The sequence below is a fragment of the Amphiura filiformis genome, chromosome 1 (assembly GCF_039555335.1).
Source record: "Amphiura filiformis chromosome 1, Afil_fr2py, whole genome shotgun sequence".
Taxonomy (NCBI): domain Eukaryota; kingdom Metazoa; phylum Echinodermata; class Ophiuroidea; order Amphilepidida; family Amphiuridae; genus Amphiura; species Amphiura filiformis.
Window position 1 is genome coordinate 45,842,489 of NC_092628.1, and position 23,572 is coordinate 45,866,060.

General features: G+C 35.7%; 1 protein-coding gene across 1 annotated transcript in view; it reads left to right on the forward strand.

Annotated features, from left to right (window-relative positions):
- The first annotated feature begins 939 nt into the window (after window positions 1-939).
- The window catches only part of LOC140147717 (uncharacterized), a 130,745-nt gene continuing 108,112 nt past the window's right edge, over window positions 940-23,572 (forward strand). Inside the window, exon 1 of the mRNA XM_072169480.1 lies at window positions 940-1,265. The gene's annotated coding sequence lies outside the window, so the exon portion shown is untranslated. The remainder of the gene's footprint in view (window positions 1,266-23,572) is intronic.

The window sequence follows — 23,572 nt, forward strand, 5'->3', positions numbered from 1 at the left end:
GATTTAAGGGCTAAATTAGTGCTTGTCATGTGGAGCAGGATTAGATAAAGGTATACAAACTAGGGTATGAGATATTAGGAATTATTTCTTAGCCTCTTAACCACAGGGTTGGTGGGCTAAGCTATTCAAGACACAGGATATGTAAGGGATAAACTGTGCATATGAGATGTGGGGGCAAGTAGCATCATTTCACTGCCGTGAAAAAATGTAAAGTAATTTCATCAATTTCTTCCCCTTTCTCCCATTCCCTTCCACTACACTCACTTAAATTATTTTCCCCTCAAATCACTTCCCTCAAATATCCTTTCCTTCATATTCTTCAATTTCTTCCCCCTTTTTTTATCTTGTGCATGAATTGCTTCCCCACAAAAGTTGTTTTCTTTACCTCTTTTTCCATTTTTCCATCCCTCTAAGGCTTCCCTTTGTTTTTTCATTTCCCTTTTTTTTAAATTCTCGTTTCCTCTCTGTTGCTTTTCCTTCCCTTTTGTCCCTTTCTTTCCCCATTCCCTCTTCCTTTTCTCATCTTTCCTTTCCTTACCCTTTCTTTCTTTTTTCCTTCTTTCCTTTCCTTTTTCCTTCTTTTCTTTTTTGTTTCCCCTTTCCTTTCTCTGTTTTCCCGTGTCCCTCCAAATCCCCCACAGCAACTACGCCACTGAATAGATTGTAGAATAATTAATATTTGTTGTCAATTTTAAGTCGAATATTTGGAGTATATTATGGTCCTTCCCCGGGGGTCCTTCAAACACGGGAAGTTTCAAATTAAATATCAACATACGCATGCTCCCAAATCAATTCGATTTCCGACAGTATCCTCTTCCACATACCACTGTGCAAATGTTTTTAGAAAAGCCGTTTGCAATGCGGCTGGTGAAAGTATGTGCAAGAGATGCCTATTATTTTAATCACGTTAAATCTATTTAGAACGGACGGTTCGTGTAGTCCGGCGGCACACCGCACAGTTGCGGTCAACAGAACAGATCAGAAGAAAGGGAGAATGCGATAGAGAATCTGTGCGGTAGAGCAGGATTACGACGCACAGGTTCACAGTAAATTCACCACATATAATATTAGTAGCTATTGGAATTACATACTATTCGTGCCATTTGGAGATAACATTAAGGCTTTACTATCGTGGATTATTAGCTTCATTAATCGGTGACTAAACCATACATTCATTACATTGTACGGTACCATTGCTTTGACTTATGGTGTTTTGTCCGTACTGCATTGGGTTGACTGGTGCTCGTTTTCCCCAGAGAAGTAAGGTAGGTTGCACGACTTTTCCATCGTTAAGAAACGTGATTTATCAAGTAGTGATTTGGTCGTCATAACAAGGCCAGGCATTCCCGTCTTAGCTACAGAAGCTGTATATCTATAGCTTATACTATAGGTTTGTTTATCTATTATACTTGATCAAATACTACATTCATCTGATCTATACATCATGTACATAGTTACATCCACAAACGCATACACAGTGGTTCTGGTACACATGACATAACTCGCTGGTCATTCTTTGTACCGACTATACCGAATAGGCCTACTACTAGTACTAGTTGGCAAATTTGTGCATAAAATTCCTAAGCGAAATGTACTTGTATTCCACTATCAGACTGACTATGCAATGCAGTTGGCTTTCCATTATCTAGGTATCCTAGGTGAATTCAAATTTGCCATCAAATTGCATCGTTTTATATATCAAATTAAAGCCCTTGAGTAAACTAAGCCAAAACTGAAAACCTTTTTTTCATAGCACTTTCCGTAGCAAAGTTACATCTTGTCAAAGATTGACTTTCATCAAAAAGATTCAGCTAGCAAAATTCCCCAAAACGGCATTTCGGGGTGTTTCTAGATCTTAGTCTCATGGCGATGGCAGCTTTTTTAATGGAACTGCTATCAAAATCCTCTAAAATTCCATGTGCGACTTGATTATCACCATAAAAAATCATATATTTGGGTCAAGTGAAGTATAGAAAACATATTTATGTAGGTTTCCTTCACCCACCTATTCTCGAAAAAAAATTCAAATTTCTATGTAAATATGCATTGTGTTGGGGCCCCGGTCTCGGCGAATTCGCTGACTAGTAAATGTGTTAACTAAGGTTTGCCTAGGTTACCTACATTATCAACGTCATACAACCAGCTGTACTCGATTGTGTCATTTTTCCCACTCAATACACTGTTTATTTAATATACGGTGCGATGGTTTCGTTAAATCGAGCATTATCAAATTAACAAAATGTCATGAAATGTCTTTGTTTGTGTTCTCTGTTTAGCTACTGCTGTGTAGCACGAGTGAAACTTCCTTGTATGTAGTTTAATCTATATTATTTGGTTCTGGGTCATTTCTCTACGTAGTTAGATTATAATTTATATGATTCATGTACTTTACATTATCACGTTGCTATCGACTAATTGATTAGGCCTATATTGACTCTGTTTGGACACATACCGTATTAATATTACCCTGTGTTTTGACTTGGAGGATAAAATATTATTACTGTATACTGACATCGGTCAAAAATTGTTGTTCAATTTATTGATTTTGACGAGGAATGTTTATTTTACATTATGTTGCATTAATAGTACGTATACTTAAAAATGTGCTATAGTAAATATGTAACAGTATAGGCCCTGTATTAGTGCTTTAGGACGTAAAATCAATTTTGTGTTACCAGGAATTTTGTGCTAACGATTTTCCATTGAGCATGTTGAGTATAGCTATTAGATGGTTTATGGTTTTGCCTACCTGCTGGTGCTGGAGAGTGTGATGACACTGATGTATAGGCCTATGTTGTAGTGCGAGGTGAGAAACAAACTTGAACCATGCTTGAACCCATTGGCGTATAATGTAAAACACCAGGTTAAAACGTCACACCCCTGGTATGTTGGTCTATGTCTAAACTCGGGTTAATTACATACAAACATGTGTGACGGTGAACTTGAGCGAACTGACCTTGCGGGCATCATAACTTCCATTCCCCCAACATACAAAAGCCTATACTCAGGTCAGGTTGAAGAAGAATATACACAGCTAGGCATAGAGTTACATTGAAATGCGTGAATAATAATATATCTGCTGTTATATTTAAATGTAAATGTATATTATTATTACCACAAAGTGAACAAGGTTTTTGAGCTATCTAGTAAGAACTCATCGCTGGTAAGACTAAGAGATACCGGTATTTCAGCTCTGCTCTTGCGATTAAAAATTGTCTATAAATGTGATGCGATCAAGCAAAATCAGTCGCAACTAGGAAATATTACACTTTCAGTTTCTTATAGGATAGCAAAAAGCACTTACAAAGCTGGATTTTGCAGAAAACCCCATTGAAATTGAACAATTAGTTCCAAAGATATGAGCAATTAGGCCTATAGAGTTTCAAAAACAACATATTTTGATGAGCAATGGCCTATAGTTACAAAAACAACAGGAAACCACACGGAATATTTCCTTTGTTTGGCTATATCTCAATATCATTTCCGAGTTCCGACTGATTTTGCTTGATCGCATTACAAATGTTGAAAAAAACAATTTGTGGATATGCAGCAATTTTCTGTGATAAATGAAATATATGATGTGCACCCCCGGATGTGCACCTAATTCAATGTAAAGGTCATTGAAGAGGATCCAGTGTTGCGATTATAAACATCAAATTTGATGGTAATAAACAGATCATTTTGATACCGCCTGCATGTATTCATATTCATCCTGGGTAGTTCGCATTATTGCTGCAGCGTCAGCAAAAACAGTTGATGTCAAAGATCGTGTTTCTCTTATCATGCTTATGCAGCCTGCAAAATATTCAGAAGGTGCAGAAGAAGATTTTTTTAATAGAAGGCATGGTAGGGGCCAGCTATAAAAGTGTTTTCTGTTCGCCTGCGCCATGTGCCCACCAGACCTTGGCTTCATACCGTGAAGTTCAAAACCCGTCGAGGATAAAATGTTCCCGATTTAAATAGTCTCCTGATTGTTTATATGTTTATTATGGTTATGTATCCGCTTTGTTCACTCCTGATCCTGACCTTGAGCTAAATTGTTGATACTGCCTCAACTCATGACATGTTGTTGATGATGGATGTCATGGTCGTGTCAAAAAAAACCAACAACAACAATTACGCACAGCTAGGCATAGAGTTTCATTGAAATGCGTGAATAATATAAGCAAAAGTCAATTTATTGGGTTTTTTTAACAGTATCTTTTTCACAATCAGCAATCGAGCAGCCATTAAATGTCCCGTTAAATATATTTAAATGTACACTGTTATTGCCATTGATATTATCAAATAGTATATGTCCACATTGAGGGGGAAAAGGCAATGTTTCATGTGTCAATTATGAACTCTAGGCTTGCAGTACTTTAATTTGTGCTGGCCTTTCGTAGCTTTTGGTTGGCTTTTGGGTGCACCAAAAGCTGCGAAAGGCCAGCACAAATTAAAGTACTGCAAGCGCCTTTTCACAATTCTTGCACTAGTAATATGCCATCATTTTAATATGTCATGGAGGACATGATGATTGAGTTTTTCAGTTCGAGTTCTGGAGTTCAAGGACTCGGCGTTAACCATGCGTTTTGAGAGTGTAGCCCCCGGGTATATAGTCTCGTGAGTAGTATCGTCTACATGGTCTAGTCCTATTTGTTAGAAGCTTCCCTGATTGACTTCCATCCATGTTTCAGGAGTAAACGATACAATATCTGGAAGTTAGTACTGGAACACCATCATTACAGAATTAGGTGTCGAATCCCCGGGTCGAATCCAAACCGCCTAAAAATCTTTCGGTAGAAAATTGAAACAAGCAGCAAGTTCAGGTTTAATATAAATACAGTCGAATGATCATATTGTACACCATCCCTTTAAATTACGTACGTATATGGATAAGAGAGATTTAACAGTTGCATATTGTCTGGGAGGCATCAACGGCAGACAGTAATGCATATCCAATCGAATTATAAACGAAGCCATGTTTATTTTATCTCTTTTGTCACCATTCTCTGTGAAACCAATCCAACACGTACTAGTCTGGTGTTGTGAGAATTACTGCTTGACCACTCATGCAACGAACCCATGAGTTTCACATAGGCCTAAAAGGCAATTTTGTTGCCAAAATATTTTGTCGTGTTTTGTTCATATCTGAGACGAATATACCTAAATTAGGTATATTCGTCTCAGGTTCATATAAAACGTTTCATGACCTTTATATAACCCGACATTTAAACGTTATTAATTATATCCAAAAACCAAAATATGTTTATACACGTAAATAACGTTTGAAAGAATTGTTTGCTGTGATCCTCCTCTTTATAGAGGTGTTTTCAAACCTATAAAGGGTAACACATCGTAAGGGATGAAATCAAAAGGCCGGTCGAGTTTTGATTTCATCCCTTATATATCCCTTATTTATCCCTTTCATTAGACTCGGGATCATTTTTCTTTCTTTTTAATTTAATTTTTAATTCTATTTCTCTTGTCATTGACATGAACTTCCTCAGTAAATCGCACTTATAGGCTATAAGTATAGCCCATGCTGCTTAGCAGAATGATCATTGCTTAAAACGTGTGTTGAGTTGGTGCATGATACCCATAAACGTGGACGTTTTCCTGTTACATAACATTCCAATAAACCGAGGACAAGCCAACTGTGGACGTTCTGCACGGTGTGTCAGTGTCACATACCTCAAAAAATGGCAAAAAGCTTATAAATGCATGTTAAGTCATAATGAACGATCTTTTTTCAGAATTTACCTTTATTTTTTTCAAAACCGATTTTTTGGCATATTTGTAATACTTACACATGTTCTAACTTAAATCTATGAGCAAACTGTCAAATTCGTCCTATTTGTAGTAAAACGGGACGATTTTCTGTTGGTCCGACATAAAGTCATAATTTTTTAGATTATGACTTTATGTCGGCCACGATCGCAAACCGTAGTCTCGTACAAAACTAGCTTGGCTACGCTCCCTCCACATGTGGAGGGAGCATAACCAAACTGGCCGTGTAGGAGACGAACTCTGAGGCCGCACTCGCTGTCCTAATCCAAATAGTGCGAGATGTTTCGAGTGATAGAGGTGAAGTTTATGATGTTGTTTCTTTGCAAATTCCCAATGTTTTTCGCGTCCAAATGTATTGGGAACTTTCATAATGATTGCATATTATCATTTTAGAAGAAAAAAAGAAAAATCTAAAAATTTAAAAAGATCGTACATTAAGGCTTTAAGAGAGTCCACTACACCTGTGGGACTGTGAACATAATCTGGGGGTAAACCAATCATAATTTGATAGTAAATTTTGGTCCACGGTAGCGGGTGTTTTCTCGGTCCACGATCGATGGATGATGGGTCCTACTACATGTTACCACATACATGTATGTGACCGTACACCACGAATGAGCCGTAAATTCGGCCCGCAGTCAATTTAGTTTTATTTCGTGTTTAGAAAATATATTTCATAAGCTTTAAAATGGTATATCATTTGACTTCAAACGATATCCAAAAGCGGGGTTATGGTTTGTTGAACTTTGCTCCTTCAACAAAATGGTACCTTTCGGTTCTACATGTGTCTCTTTTCCCTTTTTCCACATTGCTGGTAATAAATATCAAACAGTCATAATTGGCGGTCATTTCAAATCATCCCCAAGTCAACGAGGTTCAGGAATGTCCTCTCAAATGTTGTTAATTGTTGGTTATACATACATGTACCTAGACAAAATACAATGCTTTGTAATCCACCACTTGAACAGGATTTAGCCAAAGCAAACAAAGACCAGAGCTATTAAAGAATTAGAAATAGTAGAAGCTTATTATTCTCTTCAACAATAGGATTATTGATTGGTTTAAAAGGTGTTCGACTTGCGCTATCAAAAATAATGAGATACATGTCGCATCAACTTGAGGTATACATATGAATACGACCTTCATGCACATTTTACACTGTAACTCAGAATACAATTTAGGACATACGGCTCATTCGTCGTTTACGGTCACATATACGGGGTGGGTGGAAAATAATGTTTATACTCTCACTAGGATCCACAACATGCTCATCTATCAGGGCACATTTCTTTAACCCCAATTTATTTGTACATTCATTGAATGACCTTTGAAGACCTTTGTGGGTACAAAAACTCATACTCTGCTACTAGAGGTCAAATTTTGCACTATAATTGTTTTATTGAGGTTATTGAACTATGTCATTGGGATGAGGCCATTGTGGTCCATAGTGTTTTTATAGACTATATCAACTCATCATGGAAGTACATGTACGAGGTGGCTTCAAGTCATCTTGAACTAATGTGATCGAAACTCAGTGACGGGCCTAGAGGCAGTGATGATGATGAAACTGAACTTGAATTTCTAGGACAAACTTCCGATTATTGTCTATCCAGGGACACATTTCAACTACTAGATCTGCTTCATAAACACCCCATATCTCTGTGGTACTGTTATCATGGCTTAAATTCGTTTTGAAATTGAACATGGTGTGATGGTAGGTTAGACGTCATCACAGTCGCATCCATTTAAACTTGATGTCCTTTGAAGGGTAAAACATTGATCCTGATTACACTTTACTTGCCTTAAATGTATCAGGTATTCTGTTCAAGATGTAGGCATATATATAACATTCATGTTCAGAGAGTTAATTTTTCCGACGCCATGCCTATATACTGAGAATATGAAAATCTATCTTCGTGTAAAAACCCACATACGATTATATCTGTGATTTAATTGACCCACTGACCATGCTGACCGGTCACGTCTTCAATGATCACAGACTCTTGCTTCAACCATGATCTAATTATTCAATCAATTCGCCCACACCTAATCAATGCAGGCAGCACAGGCAGGCAGCATGGTAGGCAGTCGACTGGTTGGTTTTAACATGGAAGTATACGATTTTAATAAGAAACAGATCACGTTGTTCGAACGTATATACTGAGTGACGATTAAACTTTGACGCATCTTCATTTTATCACGAGCCCTTCCTACTTCGCAGCTAGGAATTCGAGAGCTTAACATGCTTAACACACATTTTAATAAGAAACAGATCACGTTCTTCGAACGTTTATACTGAGTGACGATTAAACTTTGACACATCTTCATTTTATCATGAGCCCTTCCTACTTCGCAGCTAGGAATTCGAGAGCTTAACATGCTTAACACACAGGTCCATCCAGCACCACTTTGTCACTCAGAATCACTCATAGAGCATAGGCAACATATTGCAAGATACCATATCGGGTCTTTGGGTCAAGTTGAATCAGAGATAATAAAGGATATGACGGCATTTCAGCTAGTACTGTAAAACTATTTAATTTCGTTAGTACTTAATGCCGCTAATTAGACAATTACCACCATTTTCGTGGGCATTTAATTATCAAATTCGCGGACCTTATTTAACTAGCGAAATTAAATACCTAGCAAAATTATTGGTGGTGTAACAGTATCTGTAAAAACATTGTTTGTGAAGTGGTTTTCACAGCACATATAAATAAGAACTTTCCAGGGTCTGTGTTCATAGATTTAAGAAAACAAACCGTGTTCTTTTTCCCATGGTCTATATTATACATTGTATATGGCTCATCATTTTGCCCACGCAATAATATTGGAGAGTTTGCAAAATACCGTTTCACAATTTATACTTCGACTTTTATTTGACGTCGTCGTCAACTCTATTAATTGTTCAGTGGGTTTACAGTAGAGTGGTTTGAAATGTAGGGCTGTTGTTGTCGACAATATCAGTAATTTCCTGATTGTTGACAAGCATTGGCCATTTGTCGACTAAAAAATGGTCATTAAAAATATTAGAGATAAGCTTAACATCGCCATTATTGACCATGAAATAACTGCACCAGTCTGGTGCAAATTATCTGTCCATTTCAATCCCCAATATTCTGATGCTGTCATGCGTATAATGGGTATATATGGTAATATTTTGATGTAAATGACGTATAACGTGATCTCTGAACTTAATATTTTGTTTTTATTGATATATTGCTTTGTCGACGATTTGACGAGTCGACAATGAAAATCTACTCGACAACAGCACTATATAATATGAATAGATAATATTCTAGACCATCTAGACCGCGAAGTAAACTGCATTTCGCAAACTCTTCATAAATAATGTATGCAATGCGTATATACGTACGCAATACGTAATGGGCCCAATGGCTTGCTATACATGTCTTCCGACACCTCATGAGATGGTCTTTGGTGTCGCGAATTTCTTTGCTATAAACATAAAAGTTAGCAGGTTCGTATGCATTCAGTTTATACCGTTACCAACCTTTTGTTTACTATTTTGCTCAAAATAAACATCTACCTTCATATCCCGAGGGACTGCCCAGGTCAACGCTCGAGTGTCCCTTAAAACGTGAAACCATGACGAAAACTAGGCAACGGGGTTTAAGGGGGCAAACCGGGGGAAAAACAAGCATCAATCTTATTAATTGTTGTCAGGCCAAATGCCTATATCATGCAAAGAGCCAAAGACTATTATATTTTTGTCGCAGACTTGCAACAGCAAAAGTCTGTTCAACTTCATTTCAATTCAAGCTAATGAGTAATAAACTTAATTGCCTTTGTATACAAAGCGATATACTGAATAGAAAATAAACGTTTATTGAAAACAAAATCGTAACTGCATGCGGTGTATATCACAGTATATGCAACCAACACTGATTTTTCTTGACATCGAGGGTTCACAACCATCTTAAGACCAATTACTCATTTACTGTTACAATTGGCAAATGAATAATTACGTAATTGCAATTTCCTTCATGACAGTTTATTTACAAGAGCCCTTAATGATTATATTATGACGTACTATTTTTAATTATCAGAAATCTGTGTATGTTTATAATGACTAACATAGTTCTGATAGGGTGTTTGGTTAATCATGGGAATTTTAATTAAAACAAGCTTGAATGTTTTAAGGCGTGTCAGAGAGGAGCATTGAAATGTTACTACAATATAAGGTGATATACATATAGGCATACAAGAAGAATAGTATGGGTTCTAAAAGAAATCACGAGGCTATGAAAACGCCCTGGAAACCTTCTTTCGTTTTGATATTTTAAAATAAATTTTAGCATAGCATATACAGCGATTTTCACGTGTATCAAAGCGCTTTGCATTTATTCCGCTGTCGTTATAATATTAGGCCAGCTGCCATACAATGCCCAAGGCATGCTTATACCTTTGGGTAGCGCTCAATGGACAATTCATAACAGCTCCCCATTTCACCCCTGGGTAGAGTGAGGCAAGTAAGATAAAGTGCCTTGACCAAGTGTGCAACACGATGGCTCGAACTCGCACTCCACTCGCTGCGCCACCGAGCCCTATATTTTATTGGCTTTTGACTCGAGAACCGCAAGACATGTGGAAATAATAAAAAAATAAAAAACACGGTTTTTGGCTTGGTCTTGACTCATTTCCTATCAGATCAGATCGTGTTTTTTAGTTAAATGGCTGAAACTGAAAAAAAATATGGGTCTGCCCCCACTTGCCTTAATTGGCAAAGCTATGCAAACTGTTATGTTAACTATATAAGCCTACAGCTGCGTGATTGATTATCTATTTAACATTATGAAATAATATGTAACCGATCAGACAGTCGGGGAGAGCTAGAGGGAGACAAGAGTCTTGAGGGAGACAGGCAGATAGAGAGAGGGTGAAGAGAGAGAAACGGGGTAGAAAGAATTGACATGAATGATGGGCAGGTGACCAGTGCATGGTATTCATTGAAATAATAGCATCTTTGTTCTCCATTTCCTTTGGTAAGCGTCACCGGGAAGATCTCTTGGATGTAGTGGAAGCAAATGGAAGGACAGACACATGCCGTTGCCTTTGATTAAACTACGAAGATGCAGCTGCATTTCCGGGGTGAAATAGGGCATACAGATATTAATATCCATGTGTTATGAGAAAGTCTTGTCTCCACAGGAGTGTGTTGCTTATCTTCGAGTTTCGAGTCTCACATTTCGAGTTTCGAGTTTTATACTTCGAGTTTCGAGTCTTATTTTTCGAATTTCGAGTCTCATATTTCGAGTTTCGAGTTAAATTTTTCGAGTTTCGAGTCTTATATTTCGAGTTAGACTCGAAACTCGAAAAAGTTAACTCGATACTCGAAATATGAGACTCGAAATATAAGACTCGAAACTCGAAATATAAGACTCGAAACTCGAAAAATTTAACTCGAAACTCGAAATATGAGACTCGAAACTCGAAGTATAAAACTCGAAACTCGAAGATAAGCAACACACCCACACACACGACATAAGAAAATTGTTTGTATTAGAATGGATGACCATTCAGAATTTGTGCTGGAAACCTTCGATTTTTAAATCAGTTGATAAGTTAGTATTTTGGTATAAAATAAATAAAAGCAATCATGTTTGGTTAAATTCGAATGACTTCGTGCTGTCTCGCCTCTCAGTACGGTCGTTGTGTCCCTTAAATATGCAGATTTAGTCCATGATGTGCCAAGCATCTCCTCATTCATATGCACCTCGTACAACATGAGCAGTCTCGAATCAAACTGAATGTATTGAAATTGCAGGGTAAATCACACGTTACTCATCTTATGTTTTGCGGAAACACGCATGAGGCCCCATGGACAGTCACGATTTTAAAGCATAACCTCTTGACATGCTGTATAATGTTAAATGTTATTTTGAATGGACAGAAGAAAATAACGGATTACCGAGAAAGATATAAAGGAATTACAACACACATCATCAGCTGTAGCAATTTTAACACATTATGGTTTCAAACTTACCAACTCAACTAAAAGCCTGCACAGGGCCAACATGATGATGTGATGAAATGGTTTTGGAATTGATTATACATTACATTTATGTTTTTTATATAAAGTAGTTATCTTATACATGTATTAATTAATTATAAATGCCTGTATGCCTTCAGCATCTGAAACACAAGCTTGTAAACGAATAAGATAGCTCTTGAACTACATAATACTGACGCCTTTGTGCAGACATTGGGTTCAAAATAGCTTCAGATTCTTCCCTTTAATAGTCTGGGCTTGAAATTTACACTGATCACAAACAACCTCTGTAAATTCTACTATTTAAAGGTAAATGCTATGCTATAAGACGAGTATTGCATTATAGAACCGATACAATTCTTCTTGTATGTCAGCTTTATTTGTCCCAATATTAGAGTACAAACACACAAGTACAAATCTTACGGCAAATTATTAAAGACTTTGAAAATACACATGAAGTTTCATAAAAGAACTGATTAGATTTATAAAGTTTACTTCGACTCGAGGACTGTTAAATGTCAAAAATGTAAAATTTTAATAATTTGCCATACAGTTTGTATTGTATCTCTAATCTCAAAAAAAATTATTTGATATCAAAAGGACATTCCTTGCATTCAGAATGCAATTATTTTGGTGTGTCGGATGTGCTATTTATAATATATCAGGTCCCAGAGAAAAAGTGGTGTATGAACAAATATGATTGCTCCTCAGTTTCATAAATTATGGGCGCAGCGGAGCTTCACATGATGATGACACATAATATTAATTAATTAGACAAAGAAATAAAAATCCACTAATGAGTAAATCAATCTTGATAATTACACAACGCAAGTGTTTTTACTTGTTGTCAAAATAACACATGATTTGTTGCTATACTCATATACCTGAGATAGTTTGCGACCGCAATCAGTTTAATAATAAGAGGGTCGGATATATCCTTTTGGAAAAACAAACAACCATTGAAATGTTAAATCCAGGAGAAGTACTAAGTATCATGTATAGCTGAAAATATAGGCAGTTGATAATGATTAAAAAGTGCATTTCGTGATCCACAGCCTCACCCCCCCCAACACTTTTCTCAAAAAAAGTTGAGATTGGAAACCTCTGGCTACATAATGTTTATGTACCAAAACATTCTTGCAGATTAATTCGTTTAGCAAAAATATCGTCATATTTTGAAAAATGGCAGGAAATAAGAGTATAAACTGACCACTAGATACCAGTTGTAATTCATGACATATCGGATGGCCTAGGAGAAAGTTATCCCGTATTTTTGAAAGCCATCCATGGTGCCTGCAACATGTTCAAGGTGAAATAAACCTACTCATGTCTAGTTGTTTACGGCCATGATCTGGCCTGATGTCGGATCTTTCCCAGGGAAAGATGACATTTCAATCTTCCCCTTTAAAGCATTATGAAACATGTATTGTCAAACATAATGGCTGTAATAATTATTATAGACTGCATTTAGTGGCATCATTGTTACTTAAAATATACTATCAAGAGCAACTCCATGGTAACAAAGTGACGAAAAGCTGACGTTAATGCAGGTTAAACTAACGATCGTGTTTCACATTTTGGGTATTAAAATGCAGGTTTTCTTTGGCCTACACGTTTAATGACATTTATAAAGCACCATTATGTAAATTAAAAGCCGCTGGTTCTGGTTTTGTTTTTCAGCCGAGTTTTTTCAATAAAGTATATAAAAAAACCGTTGGGAAAAACGATCCAAACTATAAAGTATAATTAATAGCAAATAAAAATCCCTTTAAAGCCTTCAAATCAGGAAGCAATGGTGCATTAATTTTCATTTACCTCTTGTGATCATAATTATTTATGATAAAAGAAGAATTTAATGGTTTACAGGCTTTAATGCCTTTCATAATAGAATGGAAATATTTCGTCAGTATTGATTGTCCAAAAAAAATTTGGGAAAATGCTATCTTATTTATTTTGTTAATTTCATTTGATTTCAGGGAAAGGCTAACTTTCACACCTTCTTGGTCTTCCAGCCTTTTCCTCCATATGTACCGTGTTTATATATATTATTTTTTATGTAATGTCTTTGATTTTTATGGAAATACAAAAAAAAAGATGAATCTTTACTCTAAATTTTTTCCCCATATAGGAGTCAAATGATGAACTTTGTCGCTGCTCATCCCTTTTTAAGGGATTTTTTTATTTAGTAATAAACTGATCAATAGATTCAACGGCTTTGTCGTCGCATAAAGATTAAGTACTAGATTGTCCCTTTAATATAGTGCTCACGAAATGGTGGCTCTGAAAAGAGCCGTTCAAAGTAGATTGTCACTTTGATATCTGCTCACGAAATGGTGGCTCCGAAAAGAGCCGTTCAAATTAGATTGTCACTTTAATATCTACTCAAGAAATGGTGGCTCTGAAAAGAGCCGTTCAAATTAGATTGTCACTTTAATATCTACTCAAGAAATGGTGGCTCTGAAAAGAGCCGTTCAAAATAGATTGTTCCTTTATCTGCTCACGAAATGGTGGCTATGAAAGTTATTTGCTCATGAAATGGCATGCATTAAATAGTTCAGCAATGGCTTGAATCGCATCAAAATAGCGGGTTATTGCAAATATTTGGTTTTCTAATTTAATGTATTTGAATATAGGAGCCAGTATTTAGTCACTATACAATCCGTAAATTAAATTTAATAATATAAACCATATATTATGCAGGTTAATTTTCCCTGGTGTTACTTCCGACTCCCAATTTACTATATTACGAGTGCAAGAGTGTGTATAATAACTATACACACCAGTATGCCCAATTATTCCATTTCTTTTTTTACAAAGTCATGAGCTTTTCCCGTGTTCTCTTATGCATGTTATTGGTAGGGTGTTTTTTCATCGATATTTGTAAGTGTATACATGTATATTGAAAATGCGTTCATGAATACTGGTACTCATGGTCTTGTTGGTATTGTTATATGTTACTTTTTGCCCGAAGCAATATTTTATTGGCTTGCATTCTGATATTTATCTGGTCAAAACGACGTTTTAGTATATAATAACAGTTGCAATTATTTACGAGCCCGATATTAAAACCATTTTAATACAATATTGAACAGCATATTATTGAAATTGAATATCGTATGAAATCAGGGACCGTATTGTATATGGTCCATATAAGAACAAAACACATAGGGCCTATGCATAGATAGTGGCCTATGTTAGCTGGAAATAATTTAGTGGTTTTGAATTTGATATGTGTAAAGTATACGATGACTGAAACACACTGTCTTATATATGAATAATTTAGTCATGGACCTTTATATGAACTTGAAGAGAATGTTAAATGCGCTTAGACAAAGGTATCTGGTTATTATATAGCTTCGGTATATACTTGGAAATCACTTGTTCGTTTAATTTTGACAAATTACGTCAAAAAAGCCACAAATTAGCAATCCTATGTGTCACGTACCTGAAGTAGATGTCTGAGTTGTCGATGATGGTACCAGAAGGGAAATGACCGGTCACGGACTGTACTTTGAGAGGAGGAAAGTTCATGTGTACTTCTTCTAATAGTTAATGAGCTTATTAATCATGCTAATCAGCAAGATAGAAGCACAGGTAAACGTAAAACGTTCCATAATACATATAAGGCCATATAGTAAAAACAATATGAGCATTTTCACCATAAGCATTATTTATACGGATATGCGTTAAGCGTAAAACACTGGAATGCAAATTGAAAATTGCGTACATGCGATTAATTTTTTGCCTCAAACCGTGCAAACGAGAAGATTGGTTGCGAGGTTTGCTCCATTATTTTGAACGGAATTAATGTACTACACTATACAGCATTCTTGTATAATACCTTTACATCAGCATCGGGTGCTGTCACTTCATCAAATGAAGCTACATTTGAACACCAGCATTTCCAGTTCTATTTAGGTAGCAAGGAGGTCAGATTCTTTATTAATTCTTCTATAAATAAAAGAGAAAGCCTTGGCATTGAGGAATTTCCTGAATACTTTTAATTCTTTTGTATGTTTGTATTGCACTGAGTAAAAGCGTAAAAGCCCGAGGAAAAAGCAGGTATAATACTATTCTCATTGGAGAGTCGTGCTTAGTAAATCTGTATGTCCATACCGTCACTGACCGTTGTCGCCTGAAAAGTTCTATAATGACTTTCAGTATCATTCTTGAAACCAGTGTGATTTGGAATAATTGCATGGGAATAAGCCAGTTTTGTCTAATTTAGAGGCCACTTCCATCAAACTTTGGAAACTTAAGTACTATATACACTAAAACACCAAATGGTCAGTTTTGTTTTATTCTCTCGTCTTAATAAAATAACCGGGGGTGTTTGATTTCCCGAGGTGCTTGATTTATCAGAGTTGATCTGAACAATTATTTATCTGCACTATTGCAAATTTTACTTTTGCGATTTCTTTGTGTAGTCCGAAATATAATCAGCAATTAGTACAGTTTAAAAACTTATTTCATTATTATATTTGCTTGAGTTAAAGCATATGTCTATCCGCATCTTTTTATAGCATCTATGCTTCTTTAATAATTCAGTTTTAGTGAGTTTGTTCATATGGTGTATATGGAGGCCAATCACCAAGTCTATTCCAATTTCAAGAGTCAAATATTGCTCCAGCGATTTGGAGAAGTAACGTGCAATTCGAGCAATGTATCACAACATCGATAGATGCATGAGATGTATGAAGTGAGAGATCACAACGAAGAGAATTGTGTTCGTACATGTATAAGTAAACATGGTAAACATCTCGTATACCTTAGTTTTGGTGTATTAAATATCTGCACATGATTTCACACTGCCAAAAAGAGACGTGTACTAAATTACCTAATCTATATGCAAAATCATGCTAGAGTTTCTATACAAAAAAACAGAAGAAAATGGCTGCTTAAAAATTTACTCGATCTCTTTAGCCAAAATCATGTAAACTTCTGCTCTGCCAAGCGGCCATGCGGGTTTGTGATTGATAAATAATATGTGACCATCCAGCACAACTGAGCCCTGAAGTCGCCAATCATCATTTTTGAGATATTCAACCAAAATATTCTGCTTGAAATTAGCTTTAAAATGATGTATATCATGTCTATAGTACTTGACATTTAAGTAGTGAAAAATCAATAAAACAGTCAATAAACACTTTGTTTCCTATTGTTTATTGTTAAGTTCAATGGAGCATATCTCAATAGTGGCACTGGCGACATCCTGGCTCAGTTGTGCTGGATGGTCACATATTCGTAATATTCCTGTCACTTTGAAGGACATTGTTATACAGAACAAGGGCGCCCCATTCAATTTGACAAATTGCCATTGCTTCCCTTTATACAAATCTAGGATAATTAATTGAGACCACCAATCCCTTTTAAAAGGAACTTTTATTGAGTATCTCTTGAGATATAAATACAAAAGAGTGTAGAAGATACCGACAAAAATCTGAACAAAAACCTGTGAAACTGATTCGAGTGAAAAAGGGTCAGGGTCAATTGTGATCTTTTGGTTTTTTTTGTGTCGTCTGCATTGAAATCTAGGCCATTGCTTGGGGGAAATAGAAATTCTTCAGTGGTATATTTCCTGCTTGATCACGGTGTGTTCGAGCATTTATCTTCAAAATAATAAAACGTAAATATTCAGAGATGAAATTTCGGCTAGAAGTTTGAAATATTAATAATGGTTGATTTTTTTCATATTATTGTTTCTCAGTCTTACAGATAAGTCACAAATTTCAAACATCAATGTCTACATCTTTTGATTAATACTACTACATGTAGGCCTAGTATCGACGCAGATAGCGATCACTTTTGAGTGCAGGGAGATGGCATACTGCTCATATCACTATGGACCACAATGGCCTCATCCCAATGGCATAGTCCAATAACCTCAATTAAACAATTGTAGTGCAAAATTTTGACCTCAAGTTGCAGAGTATGAATTTGTGTACCCAAATTTTCAAAGGTCATTTAAAAATGTACAAATGTATTGGGGTTTAAAGAACTGTGCCCCCGATAGATGAGCATGTTATGGATCCTAGTGTATCCTTGCACATCACATATATTGAAAAATATTCAGGGGAAATCATCAATCAATTTAACTGCTAATTAATTAAATATTTGTATTCGTTTTCATCTTTATCCTTGAAAGATATCCAGTAATACAAGAGATATCCGGGAGAAGCATCAGTTCAGGGAAAATATATAATTGCAGCTTTCAAGCATTGAAGCCATTATAAAAATTGCATTTTTAATTAACGATTTGAAGAGTTTGTCATGAAATGTGTATTCATGAGATCATTGGAGGTAATTGTATCTTAATTGATCACGCGATGATGCTGATGATAGACATAGTAATTCATGATTTATTCCCTGACAGGTATACGTACTTACAATCGTAACCTTACACCAGGAAGTGAAATGCGAAAGTAGAACGCTAGAAGGAAGAGGCGTAGAGCATTATTATATTTCAAGAAAATTGATCACAATTCAAGTAAATCACCGTGATTTTGTCCTGGGGATTGTGTAAATCTGGTGATGCTGATGAGTAAATGGTCATATTTCAAAACCGAAATCAATATAATGGGTTTGAGGATGACCCTAGCTAACACAAAAACGTTTGACAGAAAACGATTAAATGTTGGGTTATATAAAAGTTATAAAACGATGTTGACAACATATTTTTTTGAAAGTACGAGTATTTGCCCAAAAATATTTTGCAATAACATTTTAACAGCATTTTTAAATTATGTTGTAGTGTATTTGCATATTATAAAACGTTTATGTAAACCGCAAATGAAAAGTTTTGACCAAAACAAGAACGCGTTCATAACGTTTTACAAACATTTTTGCGTTTGTTGGGCTGTTGCTGATAACCATTGTCATATGATTTATATTCATATAAAAATTATAATTAATAATAATTAATTGCAGGCTTTCAGTTAATGCCGATATACACATATTAAATATTTACAACTATATATATGAAAGTACGAGTATTTGCCCAAAAATATTTTGCATTAACATTTTAACAGCATTTTTAAATTGTGTTGTAGTGTATTTGCATATAAAACGTTTATGTAAACCGCAAATGAAAAGTTTTGACAACAACAAGAACGCGTTCATAACCCTTTTGCAAACTTTTTTGCGTTTGTTGGGCTGTTGCTGATATGATAACCATTGTCATATGATTTATCATATAAAAACTCCCAATAATTAATTGCAGGCTTTCAGTTAATGCGGATAAACACATATTAAATATTTACAACTATATAGAAAGAGCTACATTTTGTAGTTGTCCAAATAATTTTCTTTTGCCATCATATCCTTGCAATTCATGATGCAAATCACAAACGACTGTATAATATAAAACAAAATTCAGGGGAAATCATCAATCACCTTAATTGTTAATTAATTAAATATTCGTATTCGTTTTCATCTTTATCCTTGAAAGATATTCATTAATACGAGAGGCATCAGTTCAGGGAAAGTATATAATTGCAGCTTTCAAGCATTGAAGCCATTATAAAAATTGCATTTTTAATTAACGATTTGAAGAGTAGTTGTCATGATATGTGTATTCATGAGATCATTGGAGGTAATTGTATCTTAATTGATCACGCGATGATGGTGATGATAGACATAGTAATTCATGATTTATTCCCTGACAGGTATACGTACTTACAATCGTAACCTTACACCAGGAAGTAAAATGTGAAAGTAGAACGCTATAAGGAAGAGGCGTAGAGCATTATTATATTTCAAGAAAATTGATCACAATTCAAGTAAATCACCGTGATTTTGTCCTGGGGATTGTGTAAATCTGGCGATGGTGATGAGTAAATGGTCATATTTCAAAACCAAAATCAATATAATGGATTTGAGGCTGACCCCAGTAAACATAAAACGTTTGACAGAAAACGATTTAATGTCGGGTTATTTATCGCAAAAACCTCGATAGTTAGCATATGTGCTTACTATCGAGCGCTTTTAAAACATGGAAACATGAAGAGCCCCATCCACATAAGTGAACAGGATTTTTGAGCAAATCATTGATACACATAGTTATATACGAACAAGTAAACCTGCAAATGTGTGTCTCAAGCCCATTAGCTCAGTTGCTAAAGCGCCGGACTTTGGCATAATTTCATGTTTTCAAAAGCGCTCGTAGTAAGCACATTATGCTAACTATCGAATTTTTACGGTATTTGCATATAAAACGTGTATGTAGGCTAACCCGCAAATGAAAAGTTCTCACCAAAACCAGAATGCGTTCATAACATTTTACAAACATATTTGTGTTTGTTGGGCTGTTGCTGATAGCCATTGTCATATATTCCTATAAAGCAAACTCCCAATCATGCAGGCTTTCAGAAATATTTACAACTAGACAGAGATACATTTTGTGGTTGTCCAAATATTTTTCTTTTGTTATTACACTCAATTGACAAATTTACTATGTTAGCTCAATTGACAAATTTAAGATGGTCGCTTAATTAACTTCTCTTTTGCCCTTTATTTTTCGTGGTATTCGTAAATTTATTCAATTTAATTCCGAGAGGTGAAACAGACTGTCATTTGGCTTAAATCCGATTTAATGGTCACATTGCTCATTAGATGACTTCACCATGGCAACAGTACACTGTGTTACCATGGTAGCAAAGAAAAAAGGAAATCAGCAGATGAATTCTATTATTCTGTCACCTGCACAGCTGAGATTTTAGCGACCATGTTCTGAAAAGCTGTAAATACATTGGATTATTTCCATGTATAATGTAATGTAATGTATATACAACGACATTTAATGCAAAAAAAACACACACAAAAAAACCCACAAAAAACCATGAACATTCTGGATCTAGATATGGTTGAGTCGGCAGTTCCAACTATATTGGCAGTATCTTTGAAATTCGCCAACGGTCTTCAATCTATACATCTTTCGATCTCGTTTTCAGTTTGTTTCATCGTTTGTCCACAAGTCCGTCCAGTTTTATAGCGTGAGTCATCCTGGGGGGACCATGATGGGGTGGGGTGGGCTTCGAGGCTGATTGTAGGAGGGGGCACTAGCCGATTTTAGGCGATTTTCCTATAGGAACAATTTTAAAATTGATAGGGGTACGTGCCCCACCCGTGCCCTTACGCCACTGCATCCGTCCTTTTTTTTTTTTGCTTGTCCGGTGTCCGCACGTCCATCAGTCAGTCTCTGTCTGCCTACCTGTTTGTTTTGTCAATATGCCCTAAGTTATACGACTGTTAAATGAATCAAAATATTTGGCTTTTCGTAATACATGGACTATTATTTTGTTTGTAGCCAAATTATACTGTGAAGTGCTATCCATTTCGTTGCTGCTAGATAATGTCCTTCAACCTGGCTCTTCTTTCTATCACAATGTCTGACACCCGATACTTATTGGAAATGAGATATATATCTCCAGTGTGAGGCGATAACAAAATACCAAATGGTCCACTTTTGAAATGAAGCCGGACATGTATGTACATAGGCCATATAAGGTATAGCGATGTAAGTCCAGGAAGATATGTCATAGAGATTACAAGGTGGAAAATAAAATAAAGACGAATTTTCACATAGCTTTGCATACACGTTTGGGGGTAAAATGATTCAATTCAAATTTGTTTATTTCAAATAAAGTTTACAATTGGAAAAGCTAGTTAAACGAAGTGTAAATTTGATATAAAAACATCCATTTTCCCAGTATACTATGCTGAAAGACCAACTAGCGGAGAATATAAATGAGGTACGAACAATATTCTATTGAAATGTGCTGTTTTTATAAAAACTACTTGCTGAAGCAAACGAGCTATTTGCGCCGCAAGGTAAACAACATATTTTTTGATGAGCTTCTTCGATTCGCATATATGAATACAACATCAGAAGAATACAACTCGCAATGGGTTACGCCTGGTTAAATATGAAAGTTAATTGGAATCGTTTCCAAAGGTTCCGAAGTTTTCAATTATTTATCGAGTTATTAAATTCTAGGTCCCCGTATTTCAATATTTTTTTTTTCCTCTGATGATGCAGGAGATTTATATTCGCCGTAGAAGTGATGATGTAACAGGATTAACTACGCAATAGGTGAAAACAATTTTGATTATATCGCCCAGCACTACAAGCAGGTTGCACTCATCATCTGTGTATGTTTGCAATCATAGATTGAATACAATACCGTTCTTTTCAAAGATACTGATCTTACAGGTGCGAGTGATCAGCATGATATGAACATTCTATAGACATCTATTTTTCAATGCAGAAGTACCGCGTGAACGAACTAGTGCAGTGCGATATATTGTTTATAAATTGTTTTAACCTATTGCTATGGTAGTATTCCTGGCTTGAAGGGCACATTTGAATCTTCTTTTGGCAAATGTTGTATTCCTTCTTTTTTTAACATATTTATTAAGGAATGTAAAAACGCAATAAAAATATGATCAGAAAATAATATAGGAAATAGCTAATTTATAGTACCATTTTATCTGCACAATTTTCTCGGTCGAGAAATGATCGATCGAAAAATCTGGTTGCTCTATTAATTTGCACATTAGGTTTGCCATAGAAGTCGACGTCCGCATTCATGTATAAATTGTATATTCACATTTAATATTACAGGACCGTTTCAATCGTGGAAGTAGTGTCAATCGAAATACATTAGTCATCTAAATCTTTAGTCGTTTTTTTGGCTCTGAGCGGAGCTTATCAGTGCCTTTGTCATGCAACTAACTAGCATTCATTTTCAGGCCACAATACGCTGTTGGTTTTTATGCTAAGGATCATTTAATGACTGATATGAAGACTTAAGTTTCGTTTCTAAGTTTGGCTAAGTTATTTTTGAATCGATTGCACTCCAGATTTTATTGAAATTCAGGCGATAAAAGTATTATTTTTGGGTAAAAAGACCAAAATAGTCACGATAATCGAGTTATATCTTGGTTCCCTGTGTGTGCTAGAGATTATTCTGGTCTGTATAATTTGAGATGCGTAATACAGACGGAAACCAATGGAGGTACATTTCTTAAGATCTAGTTCAGATCAGAAATTATTTGACTACTTCTTAACTTTTCTTCACTATTTCTTTATAATTTAAATAAAGAGATAGGTAAGGAATGTCAAGAAATAGTCAAGAACATGTCTGAATCTTGAATAAATCCCCGAATAAATCTGAACAAATGACTTTTCTGGGGGACTATTTGGCTTGCGCAAGTGCAGTACGGAAGCACTGTGCCGATTTTTTTGTTAAAGGTCACGTTTTTACCGATAAGCTGCGATGCTCAACAAACTTCGTACTTTTCTATGAGGCTATTTTGAACCAATAAATCGATTAGTTTTTCTTGATTGATGACATCACCATTTCTGAACCAATCAGCAAACAGTTTTGTGTGATTGATCGATTCTTGCAGTAGTCTCCACAGCAGCCAGTTTGGTTCCACATTTTTGTGGAGGGAGCGTAACCAAACTGGCTGCATAGGAGACTAAGTTCACTGACCCACTGACCTTGCAAACTCAACCACAGAGAGCTACGGTGCATAATCGAGGTGAAAATACGCTAGTTTGTTTACCATTCTGAGCCCGGGTTCTGAGCTCATGAGCTTCTGGTAAATGTCATTCTGAAGCATTTACGAGCATACCATAATATATTTTTTATTAAATATAAAGATGTTTATTTAAGTTATTTGTAAAATTCAGCGATGGACTTAATCTAGAAGTGGTTTGATTTTAGTTGTAAACGCGGGACTCGACCGGCATGACAAGTTGAACATGTGAAGTTCCAAATTCGGAAG